This window comes from Sciurus vulgaris, assembly GCF_902686455.1.
Source record: "Sciurus vulgaris genome assembly, chromosome: 6".
In the NCBI taxonomy this organism is placed as follows: Eukaryota; Metazoa; Chordata; class Mammalia; order Rodentia; family Sciuridae; genus Sciurus; species Sciurus vulgaris.
This window is the reverse complement of record NC_136466.1, coordinates 106560915-106574660: the sequence shown is the minus strand read 5'-3', so window position 1 is coordinate 106574660 and position 13746 is coordinate 106560915.

Below are 13746 nucleotides of genomic sequence, written 5' to 3'. Positions count from 1 at the left end.
TTTTTTAAACTTTATTCACTCAAAGAAAATCTGCTATAGCACAATTTGCCTCACATTTATTCCAAGTTTTATACGTGTTTTCTAATGAAAAACTTACAATTTACCAAATAACTAAATAAAACACAGTTTAAAACCATAGATCTAAGATATACTTACAATGATAATAAATTGATTATAAAAATTAAATGAATGATAAAAACTCAATATACCCATGTTAGTTTCCTCCTTTCTACTCCTATCATGTTAACTTCTTTTTCTTATCTTATTATACTGTTCCTATTCAGTATGAATAAAAGTGGTGATATTGGTTTCAATGGATTAAAACCCAGACACTTGAAAAACAAAAGAACTGCATTTGGGATGAGAATTGTAATTTAGGAAAACATCGATTCAGACTTCTGCATTAGTGCTTTGAAGTCACTTAGACTATACCTGACTTTTAAAGGGAAGGAGAAATCATTATTATCATTATTATTATCAGTATTATTATAACTATTATTATTATTATTTTGGTGGTGCTAGGGATGGAACCTAGGACAAACACTCAACCACTGAGCCACATCCTCAGCCCTATTTTGTATTTTGTTTAGAGACAGGGTCTCACTGAGTTGCTTAACACCTGGCTTTTGCTGAGGCTGACTTTGAACTCCTGATCCTCCTGCTTCAGCCTCCTGAGCTGCTGAGATCCCAGGCATGCACCACCATGCACAGTCCCTTAATATTTTAATGTAAAAAATGTTCTTAGAATTTGATGCAGAAAGAAAAAAGTGTTTCACAAAATACTGCACCCCTTGATGCACAAAACACACACACACACACACACACACAAAACTAGGGATAGTAGGAATATAACTCAACATCATAAAAGCTACCAAGGCCAATATCATTCTAAATGGAGAAAAGCTGAAAGCATTCCCTCTAAAAACTGGAAGAAGACAGGGATGCCCTCTTTCACCACTTCTATTCAACATCATCCTTGAAACTCTAGCCAGAGCAGTTAGGAGAAAAATTAAAGGGATATGATTAGGAAAAGAAGAACTCAGACTATCACTATTTACCCATGACATGATTCTACTTTTATAAGATCCCAAAAAAGTCCACCAGAAAACTTCTAAAACTCATAAATAAATTCAGTCAAGTAGCAGGTTATGAAAGCAACACCCATTAATCAAAAGCATTCCTATACATCGCTGATGAATCTACTAAGGCAATAGCCTCAAAAAAAAAAAAAAAAAAAAAAAAAAAAAAAAAATTGGAAATCAATCTAACAAAAGAGGTGAAAGATCTCTACAATGAAAACTAAGGAACACTAAGGAAAGGCATTGAAAAAGAACTTAGAAAATGGAAAGACCTCCCATGCTCCTGGATAGGCAGAATTAATATTGTCAAAATGAACACACTACCAAAAGCATTATACAGATTTAATGCAATTCCTATCAAAATCCCAATGACATTCTTCATAGAACTAGAAAAAGTAATCATGAAATTCATCTGGAAAATATGAGCCCCAGAATAGACAAAGCAATCCTTAACAAGAAGAAGGAAGCAGGAGGCATCATAATACCAGATCTTAAACTATACTACAGAGCCATAGTAACAAAAATGGCGTGGTATTGGTACCCAAACAGACATGTAGACCAATGATACAGAATAGAAGACACAGAGACATACCCACATTAATAGAGTTATCTCATACTTGACAAAGGTACCAAAAACATTCACTGGAGAAAAGATAGCCTATTCAACAAATGGTGATGAGAAAATTGGAAATCTGCATGTAACAAAATGAAATGAAACCCCTATCTCTCACCCTGCACAAAACTCAACTCAAAGTGGATCAAAGACAGGCACAAGAACAGAGACCCTGCGCCTAACAGAAGAAAAAGTAGGGCCAAATCTGCACCATGTCTGCTTAGGAACTGACTTTATGAGACTCCTAAAGTGCAAGAAGTAAAATCAAGAATCAATAAATGGGATGGAATCAAACTAAAAAGATTCTTCTCAGCAAAGGAAACAATAATGAGAATAGAGAGCCTACAGATTGGGAGAAAATCTTTACCACATGCGCCTCATGAATGATAAACCATTCATCTCTAGGATACACAAAGAACTCAAAAAGCACCAAACAAACAAATAACCCAATCAATAAATGGACTAAGGAACTGTACAGACACTTTACAGGAGAATAAATACAATCAATCAGCAGGACATTGTCAGGACACAAGACCTGAGTTTCACTGCTGAAAAATAAAGCAATTTCTGTTTGTGCATACTTGGGTTTTATGAGCTGCTCACTGTACTGGTTAATTTAAATTGTCAACCTGATTGGATTAAGAGATTCCTTATATTAAGAGACTTCTGGGTGCCTCAATGGGGGTGTTTCTATGAGTGATGGGCATGTGGGACCGTGAACTGAAGCAGAGAACCACCCTAAGTGTGGGCAGCACTGCTCAATAGGTTCCAGGATTGGATAGAACAAAAGTTGTAAGAACAAGGAAACAGCAGCAGACACTAGTTCCGTTCTTGAGCCGGCTCTTGATTGCTGCTGGGAGGACATCAGATTAGTTCCTCCACTCTTCCAAAGCAGATTCTGCCCAATGAGAGAGTTTCCAGGGCCTTCAGACCTTGACTAGGGTTCAGTTTCTTGAACTGAGCAGTTACTGGTCTCTCCAGACTCTCCAGCTTCTGGTTGTATAAGCCAATCTAATAAATCCCCTTTCTATTATAAAAAGAAAGAAGAAGAAGAAAAAAAAAAAAGAAATACAATTGATCAAAAAATATATGAAAAAATGTTCAACATCTTTAGCAATTAGAGAAATGCAAATCAAAACTACTCTAATAGAGTACATCTCACCCCTGTCAGAATCATCAAGAATACAAACAATAATAAATGTTGGCGAGGATGTGGGGGAAAAGTACACTCAAACCTTGCTGGTGGGAAAGCACATTGGTGCAACCAGTCTGGAAAGCAGTATGGAGATTCATCAGAACATTTGAAATGGAACCATCATTAGACTCAGGTATCCCACTCCTCAGTTTATACCCAAAGGACTTAAAATCAGCATGTTACAGTGATGCAACCACATCAAAGTTCATAGTAGCATAATTCACAATATGGAACAACCTAGGTGCCCTTCAACAGATGAATGGATAAAGAAAACGTGGTATATATGTATAATGGAATATTACTCAGCCTTAAAGAAGAATGAAATTATGGCATTTTCCAGTAAATGGATGAAGTTAGAGAATATCTTGCTAAGCAAAATAAGCCAATCCCAAAAAAACCAAAGGCCAAATGTTTTCTCTGATATGTGGATGCTAATTCACAATAAGGGAGAGAGGGCTAGTGAAGAGTAGAGTTACTTTAGGTAGAGGGGAGTGAAAGGAGGGGCGGGGGTATGGGGGTAAGAGAGAAGAATGAATCAGACATTACTACCCCATGTACATATATGACTATACGATGGCGGGATTCTACATCATGTAAACCTGAAGAATAAGAAATTATACTCCATCTATATATGATGTATCAAAGCGCATTCTACTGTCATGTATAACTAAGTAGAATGAATAAAAAAGTGAAGAAAAAGAGAAATTGATGCAAAACATATCTCTCTCTCTCCCTCTCCTTTTTTTTTTTTTTTTTTTTTTTTAATTAACTGTACTGAAGATTGAACCCAAGGCCTCATGCATGCTAGAGAATCCCTCTACTACTGAACTACATCCCCAGCCCTTTTAATTTTTAATTCTGAGGCAGGGTCTCACTAAGTTTCCCAGGCTGGTCTCCAACCTGAGATCCTTCTGCCTCAGCCTCTGAGTAACTGGCTTACAGGCCTACACACTCCCACCAGCCCAACCTCTCCACCCATTCATGTTTTTCTTTTTCTTAACATGGGGAAAGTTTAGGAACTAGTAATTCTGACTCAAAGTAATCAATAAACATGAAGAAAACAGAAGTCTAGTCTCAGCAGCAATCAAAGAAATCCAAATTAAAATTATATTCAGTTCTTCAGGGCGCAATATGTAATTCCACCAATTTGGGAAGCTGAGACAGAGGATTACAAATTCGAGGACAGGCTCAGCAACTTAGCAAGATCCTGTCCCAAAATTTAAAAATTTAAAAATGAAAAAAAGAAAACACTAGGGATATAACTCAGTGGTGAAAACAACCCTGGGTTAAATGCCCAGTACCAACGATAATAACAATTAGAATAATAATAATAATTTTTATTTATCAAATTAGAAAACATTTTAGAAAATCTAATACGCCGTATTCTTTTTTTTTTAATTAATGAACTTTTTAAAAAGTTGTTAATGCATTGTATGAAGACAATATGAGAAGATGCACTTTCCGTAACTTTGTCTAAGCATTTAAGTTTCTAACTTGTTAAATCCAATTTTAATTGAACTCACTGCAGGATTTCTTATTAGTCCAATTCTATGGTTTATTTGAAGTATGTACATACTGACTAGTGTCTTTTCAAAAGCACATTTTAGGTACTAAAAATAGAAGGAAAGAAAATGCATCTTCAGACACATTTTATGAAATCTCCCACCACATATACTGTTAGATTTGTGTATCGTAGGGTGTTTGTTTTGTATTTTTGTATTGTATATGGACATTATTTTTTAATGTGACAGTTAAACACATCTTTAAAAGCATAGTCACAGACAACAGAAACATGGTAAATGATTTCCTTGGAAAACTCTTACAATGTTAAATTTGGAGGCAGCTTCAGACTATTTTATTGGTGGTAATTACTCACTGAGCTCTTTTAATAGGTAATAACTCCAGAGAAGAAGCCTGTGTATAATTCCTAACACTTGTTCACTTGCATTTAAGTTTAGAAAAAGCCCCAAGTAAAACAATGGAAATGTATATAGAACTATTAGTTTTTACATGATTTAATTATATCAAGATACATGAATTTAACTTACTTTTATGTAGGCAAACTATCTGTTTTGTCCATTTTACTGTTTGTTAAAATAACATCCCTCTCCTACATACTCTTTTCTTGACCCAAGTGAAATATTAACCGAAGGTCAAGATGAGGAGAGAGAAACGACTGAGATGAATGTCTTTACTAAAATACCAATAAATTTTGTCAAACTCAAAAAAATAAATAAATAAATAAATAAAAAATAAAAAGTTGTTAATGGACACAATATCTTTATTTTACTTATTTGTTTTGATGTGGTGCTTAGGATGGAACCCAGTGACTTGCATGTACTAGGCAAGCACTTTACCACTGAGCCAAAACCCCAGCCCCCATATTGTCAAAATTCTAAGAAACAAGAATTCACATAGAGTGATGATAAAATTACCAATCAGTATTTCAGGAAAGAAATTAGGCCACATATATCAAAGAATCTTCTGAATGTTTGTGCCCTCTGCCCTTGGAATTTTGTTTTTAGACACTTATCTCCATAAAATAATGGGTCCAACAAGAGACATATATGTAATATATTTATTAAGGCTAAATGTAATACCAAAGCGGGGTGTGGTGGCTCAGGTCTATAATCCAGCAACTTGGGAGGCTGAAACAGAAGCATCACAAGTTTGAGGTCAACCTGGGCAACTTAACAAGGCCCTGTCTCAAAATAAAATATCAAAAGGGTAGGAAATGTAGCCCAGTGATAGAGTTTCCATTAATACAAACTCAAAACAAAACAAAACAAATTAGTTAATCAATTCACTAATTAAAAGAAAAATAAAAAAGAAAGCATATGTATACTTTAGCCCCCCCAGGTTAATATGGTAACTGTGAGTGATTATCAATTCTATTCCTGCTAACCTGAATACGATGTTCTGTGGAATAGAACTCATAGAGTAAGAAATAAGAACATCAATTTTTGAGAAGGTATTTTTTTCCCCTAATACTAAATTCCAAAGTAAAATAAAAATCTCATATGATGCCTTATGTAGGAAAATTACATTAGGCAATATTTGAATTTGAATATTTGAACTTCAAAAGTTTGATAGCAATCTAATCCTTACACTCTCTAAATGATAAACTCAGTAATGGGGATTCTGGAAAGAGAACTAAGTTAAGGTCACATAAATATATAGATTTTTGGTGATTGAATGTAATATATGGGCAGATCTTAAAATTCAACAAAAAGTAGCAGGTCATTTCAAAGAAGACTTGTGGGGATGTGAAACCAGGAGCTAACACTATGACCAAAGATTAAAGTTCTCCGTAGGGTACCAGAGTCACTCAATAGTGCTGTGTTTTTCTGAGGAGGTATAAGATTAGCCAGTTATAATTATTATATAATTTATGATTGGTTATTCAGGAAAGAAAATAAATGTCTCAAGGCCTTAAAATAAAAGGAAAAAAAAAAAGGTCTAGGGATATAGTTCAGAGGTAGCTCACTTGCCTCCTCCCATTTTGCAAAGCCTTGGGTTCAACACCCAGCACCACATACACACAAAAGAATTTAATATTGCTGATTGATGGGAAATACATAAATCTCATATATCAAGCAAGCAAGTGGCAAGACTGACATTCTGTTAGGCAAGTTGAGAAACCTGTCTACTACTATAAACTGCCTGAAACCCTCTGCTCTATGGGAAGGCAAACTGCAGAATACCTGGGCGAGAGCCAGAATTTTCCTTCAAGAAATACCTTTGCCTTCACTCTAGTAACAGGTTTAGATCCCTGAAGAAATACACAAATCTGCAGAAATGAGTGGCCCTCATTCTCCTAGCAACCATGCTAAGGCAAAATCTGGTAGAAATAAGTGCAGCCTGCGATGTTTTCAGAGCATGTATCTTCAGTTTGGCCACTCAGCCATAGGAAGTCCCATAATGCTGTGGAACATTTCATTCTGAGCACCACAATTTCCTGATGTGCCTACCAGAGTGAATTACCTGCAGAAGGGACAGCCAGTGCCTGCACACTTGACCTGCTGCATGAAGTTATTAATTCTTATTAATGTCCAGGGAAAGTAGTAACTGACACTTGAGTCATTCTTTCTGACAGACATTAGATAGTAGGAACAATTCCTTACAGAGATCTCCTGTAATATACACCACTAAAACCATCCCAAAGCATATGAGGCATGCCTGTGTGATTTTCTTTGGCAAATCACGCAAAGGAGCTTGTGTTCCAGTTATCAAAAAATGACCTCCCATTAAAGAAACATAAATTAACATAAGTTAAGGAATAGAGTAGATAAAACAGTCCTGTTTCATAATCCTTGAGATTGTTATTTGATCTCTCCCTTTTTCTTGACCCTCCTTGAATATCCAATGGGCATCCAAAGGAAGGTATTTGAAGGCTTCAAGATTTAGGGATTTCACTGGTCACCATCGTACACACCTATAATCCCAGCAGCTTGGGAGGCTGAAGCAGGAGGACTGTAGCAAACTTGAGGCCAGCCTCAGCAATTTAGAGGGAACTCCTTGTCTCAAAATCAAAATAAAAAGAATAAAAAGAGACTAGGGATGAAATTCAATGGTAGAGTACCCTGGGTTCAATTCCCAATTTAGAAAAAAGATTTAGGGATCCCTGTGAAGACCAAAAGTAAGGCATATCCCATGTGTGACAGGTTTCAATCTGGATTTCAGGTGTGATATTGTGAAATATATATTTGGTCTCTATCTCCATTTTCTGGCATGTAACTACCAAAATCCTAGGAATCTCAGAATTAGATAGGTTTTTCTTCCTTTATTCTATGCTTATGACTCAATGGCTGGCAATACTTAAGTAGCTTCATCACCCAAATGACCCAAAGACCAAGGCAGGATTAAAGGGTTAAGACTTTCAGTACTACACGGGAACTCTGGGAAGGGAAGAGGGACTGAAGATTAAGTTGATCACCAATGGCCCCAGTGCTTTGATTAATCATGTCTTTTTGATGGAGACTCCATAGAAACCTACAGGGACAGGGTTCAGAGAACTTCCAGATAGGACAAGTGAAGAAGGTTCCTGGCAGTGGTATATCCTGTAATGTACAAAGCTGCTCTCCCCACCCTTTCCAATGCAGCCATTTCCCTGCCTCCCAACTACTGTCAGTCTGTGGACATCCTAGCTAGCTATTGGTTCATCAGTCAGCTTGCAAGTATCCTTCTCCGTTCGTTATTGGTCCCCTGTCAGACCAGTGGGATTCTTTTTTTTTCCCCCCAGTGGGATTCTTAAAGATAGCTTCACCACCATCTTTTCTCTTGCTTTTCTCTCCTACCCACTTGCCTACTTTCTCCTCCTCGCTTTTCACACTCTTTCTTGCACGCGCCCTTTCTCTTTCCTTTTTCTTTTCCTCTCATTTTCTCTCTTACCCTGCAGGGAGACACTCTGTTTGCTTAATAAACTCCCTTATGTGATTTCCCGTGTCCGGCATAGTTTCTGTGGGATTCCTTCCATATCCCTTCCCCCATACCTTACCCTATGCATCTTTTCACCTGTATTCTTTGTGATAGTCTTTATAATAAACCAGTAAATGTTAAGTGTTTCCCTGAGTTCTTTGAGCCACTCTAGCAAATTAGTTGAACCTGAGCAGGGGGTTGTGGGAACCAGGATTTATAGCCAGTTGATTAGCAGCACAGGTAAGACAAGCTGGGGCTTGCAATTGCAACTGACCCATGTTGAGGGCAGTCTTGAGGACCAGTCCCTTGACCTGTGAGGTCTGACACTATCTCCAGGTAGTGCTGGAATTGAATCAGAGACCACACAGCTGGTGGGCTGCTTGCTTGCTGGTGGGGAGAAATCTTTTTGAGGTCAAAGAAGTGATCCGTTTTGTGAATGTTTAGCAAGAGAAACTTAAGTCTGAGTTTGTTTTTCCTACACTATGGGTCAATGACATTTTCCCCCTGTTTTTCAGTGGGAGGGACTACCATCGAACTCAATTTCACATTGGTGGACCCCAATATCTCCAGGTTATGGGCAGCTGTCACCTGTGCTCAGACTGTCTTGTGTCAAGGTACATTTGTCTCTGAACCATACAAGATATTCCTATGCTCACCTCATAGAACCAGAGAGTAACAGAAGCCATTGTCCTGCTGGTGTACAACGAAGAGTATATCCACCCGCATCCCAGCCCACGCATGACTGTGCAAATGCTGGATACTGAGAGACTGAACTAAGAGACATCTACTAACCTGCTTGGAAGTAGCACATTATTGTGTTTTCCCCAAACCCATTGCCAAAGTGTGTTAAGCAGCTTTCCATTATTGAAATAAATACCAAAGAGAGATCAACTTTAAAAAGAGGAAAGGTTTATTTTGGCTCCAAGTTGGGAAGGTTTCTGTCTATGACCAAATAGCCCTGTTGCTGTGGACCTATAGGGGCCAGTGCATCATGACTGGAGGGCATGGAGAGAAAGGCCTGTTTACCTCCTCATGGCAGAATGTGTGTGTGTGTGTGTGTGTGTGTGTGTGAGAGAGAGAGAGAGAGAGAGGAGAGAGAAAGAGGGAGAAGAGAAATGAGTCCTACAATCCCCTTTGAGGGCATGCTCTCCAGTAACCTAGAACTTCCTAGTAGAATCTCTCTCTTAAAGGTTTATACCATCTCCCAAAATCACCAAGATGAAGACTAAACACTTATCACATGAGGACATTCAAGACTCAAACTTTAGCAAAAGGCCTGATAAGCCTATCCCATATCTGAATTCTGTTCACAAGATCAAAAACTGGTTGGAAGCCAGGCACAGTGGCAACCACCTGTAATCCCATTGGCTCAAGAGGCTGAAGCAGGAGGACTGTGAGTTCAAAGCCAGCCTTAGAAATTTAGCAAGGCCCTAAGCAACTCAGTAAAACCCTGTCTCAAAATAAAATATAAAAAAGGGCTAGGGATGTGGCTCAGTGGTTAAGCACCCCTGGGTTAAATTCCTGATACCAAAAAAGAAAAATTTTGATTAGATCTCAGAGAATGTTTTAACAGTCATTTCTCTTGCCCAACTAACTGGTTACTAAACACAAAACACAAAAGATATAGGCTGAAGAGTGAGAAATCGCCATGACTTATTTATTCATTTCTTTCTGTCTTTTTTTTTTTTTTTTTTTTTTCACTACTGAGGATTGAATCTAAAGGTGTTCTACCACTGAGCCACATCCCTAGTCCTTTTTATTTTTTATTTTGAGGTAGGGTCTCACTAAATTGCTAAGACTGACCTTGAACTTGCAATACTCCTGCTTCAACCTCCCAAGTAGCTGGAATTACAGGTGTGCATCACTGTGCCCAGCTCCATGATTCATTTCTAACATTTTCCTGTGTATTATTAGTAATTCACAGTTTTCCTTATTCTCTCCCTCTTTTTTGGAGAGTGGGAGATGATTGTTTTGTTGTTCCTGTGTTTACTGTTTTTAAAAATTTGTTGTCAGTAGTTGTGAAGAGCAAGTTGTCCCTGCTCCAAGTTACTCCATGATGAATAGAACAGGAGTTTTCAGGCCTAACCCTGAGTTGCTCTGTTTTATAAAGCAGTGATTGACCATGAGTTACTCCATTTTGAGTACAAGTACCAAAGAATGACTCTACCACCAGGGGTATGTCACAGTGCTCCACTTTCCGCTTTGAACATAGCCCTGCCTGCTCTGCCACTGCAACTTATTTTTGGAATGGACATGTTTCTCTCTCTTCCTCTCTTCCTGCTTCTCCCTAATTTCTCCCCTTCCCTAATCTCAGGGAAAACAGGATTACCTTTCTTCCCCCTCCTAGGTAGATTTATTTGTCCTTGAGTACACACCCACCACTGGAATGAAGTAATCCAAACTTTGGGGATGGTACCAGAAGATCTCAGAAAAGACCATCTCCCAAATTAACAAGTGAATTACAACTCTGACAGAGAACAGGCCGAGTGTAGCCTTTGAATCACCAAAAAAACTCCTGTACCCTCTGACTCACAGCCTCTGGACAGGAGTCCCCTGTTTCTCCTTTGGTAACAAAGCAATAAAACTTCATTTTCTTTTTTCTCAAGACTGTGTCCTCATTATTGGATTTGCATTGTAACAGTGGTCCACTTTGTGCTTTAAAATAACCCTTGCTGCTCTGCCACTGCAACTTATTTTTTAAATTTTTTTGTAGTTGTACAGCATGCCTTTATTTTATTTGTTTATATGTGGTGCTGAGGATCAAACCCAGTGCCTTGCATGTGCTAGGCAAGCACTCTGCCACTGAGCTACAGCCCCAGCCCACTGCAATTTATTTTTAAAATAGAAATTTTTTTCCCTCTCTCCCTGCTCCTCCCTAATCTCTCCCCTTCCCTAATCTCAGGGGAAACAGGATTACCTTTCTTCCCCAGCCTAGGCAGAGGTATCTCTCCCTGAGTACACACCCATCATAGGAAAGTAGTAAATTAAATTCTTAGCTCCTCTTTTCCTATCCAGAAAATACATGACGTTGCTTGACAACAATCTTTTATTTTTGTTTATCTATTTATTTATATTTAAGAAGAAAAGATCTACCTTGGCTCACAGTTTTAGAGGTTTCAGCCATTGTCAACTGGTTAAGCACCCCTGGGTTCAATTCCAGTACTAAAAAAAAGGAAAGAAACTTGTTCTTACAGATTTTATAGTCGAGGGGTTTTCTTCTAATTATTCTGTCTCCAAGTCCTAGAATCTGGTCTGTGTAAAAGTCACAAAAGTCCCCTTCAAGACAACTTGTGTTCTTCTTATCAGCAGGAAGAAGCCTTTCGGGTCTACATTTCCCCTACACATGCAAATTTGTTTGCTGAGGTATGTAGCACATCTTTTGACCAAGTCAGAACGGGGACAGGGCAGTCTCAGGGTCTCAGGCAAACTGCACTTCAAGAAAGCATGTGGAGGGACTGGGGTTGTGGCTCAACGGTTGAGTGCTTGCCTAGAGCACATGAGGTCCTGAGTTCAATCCTTAGCACCACATAGAAATAAAATAAAGGTATAAAAAAAAAAAAAAAATACGTTACCCCAGGTTTAAAAAAAAAAGCATGTGGAGGTTCACAGTTCACACAGTAGACCCCACTCATGTCTGCCACCTATCAACTGCATTGATTTTCTCCACCACGAATCCCAACAGACTAGGCCAGAAATAAAAATGGAGTCACTCAAGTACCAAAATTCTACACCAAGAACCTGAGATAAAGATGTTTATCTGAACTTTGGAGACATCCAGAGAGAGAATAGCCAATCCTCAAACAGATCAATTTTAAATAGAATGATAAAGAAGTTCCCTCTGCTTCAATCTTTTTTCATTTATTTGTTTGTTTGTTTTTATAGTACTGGGGATGAACCTAGGGTCTAGCACATACCAGGCATCCTCTTACCTCATATGGTATGGGTGCATATACCCCCATCTCTTTTTCATTTTAGAGACAGGGTCTTGCTAATTTGCCCCTACTGGCCTCAAATTTGTGATCCTCCTGCCTCAGCCTCTGAAGATGCTGGGATTACAGGCATATGCCAACACACCCTGCATTTCTGCCTTATTCTGTTGGTCACACAGACCAATCCTTATATAATGTAGGAAAGGAAACTGAGAGACAAGGGACTATGTGTCCAGAGTGATAGGAAACAAAATAGAGCTGTCTCTCAGTTAGAGAGAACTGGTTCCAGAACCTGCTGCAGATACTGAAACCTGTGGATGCCTAAATCCCTTAAGACTGGTATGTCTGGACTGAGTATGGTAGTTCACACCAAGTTTTCCAATGATTCAGGAGCCTGAGGCAAGGGGATTGCAAATTCAAGACCTCCCCTGAGCAATTTAGTGAGCCCTTATCTCAGGGAAAAAAAAAGAAAAGAAAGAAAGAAAAAGAAAGCCAACAACAAAAACAAAACAAAAGCCAAGAACTTCTGCATCTGCATCCTAGCCAAATGCTCTATTACTGAGCTATATCCCCAACTATAATACAAAGCTGCTCCCCGCCCTTTTCCTTGCATCACAACCTAGCTTGTCAGTCTGAAAGCTGCTCTCCCCGCCCTTTCCACTGCAGCCATTTCCCCGCCTCCCAACTACTTGTCAGTCTGTGAACATCCTAGCTAGCTATTGGTTCATCAGTCAGCTTGCAAGTATCCTTCTCCGTCATTGGCCCCCTGATAGCCTGGCGGAATTACAGTTTTGCCGCCATCTTACCTCTTGTTTTCTCTCTCCTACTCTCTTTCTCCTCCTCGCTTGTCCACTCTCTCTAGCGCGTGCCCTTTTTCTTTTCCTCTCATTTTCTCTCTTACCCTGCAGGGAGACACTTTGTTTGCTTAATAAACTCCTTTATGTGATTTCCTTTGTCCAGCGTGGTTTTCATGGGTTTTCTTACACCTACCATTTTTAAATTTTTTATTTTGCCTCAGGCTCCAGAGTCACTGGGTGTGCACCACTTCATCTGGCAAGAATTTTCTATTTTGATCTGTTACAACCTTCATCACTTGCTGACTCTTTACCCTTGCTCTATACTCCTGGTACTGACACCTCTACACCTTACATCTGGCCTAAATGATGTAGGCCCTGTTGTTGATACTTCTTCCTGATGTAGCAGAAATGTCCTTACCTTCACAAAATCTTGCTTGGCCCAAAACAGCCTGTCTATTGCTTCCCTCAGTTTTTCTTTCGGTACAAACTTGAATGCAGTGTCTACCAGTAAATCCTTTACATGAAAGATTTAAACATTTTTATTATATATGTACTCATTTTTAAATGTTTTCTGTTCTATGTCTTATTATGATCACTTGTGTGTGTGTGTGTGTTGCTAGGGACTGAACCCAGGGCTCACACATGTAAGGAAATACTCTTATCACTGAGCTGATAGGGTGCAGACAGACAAGAGTGTTAGGAACATGAGGTTAAG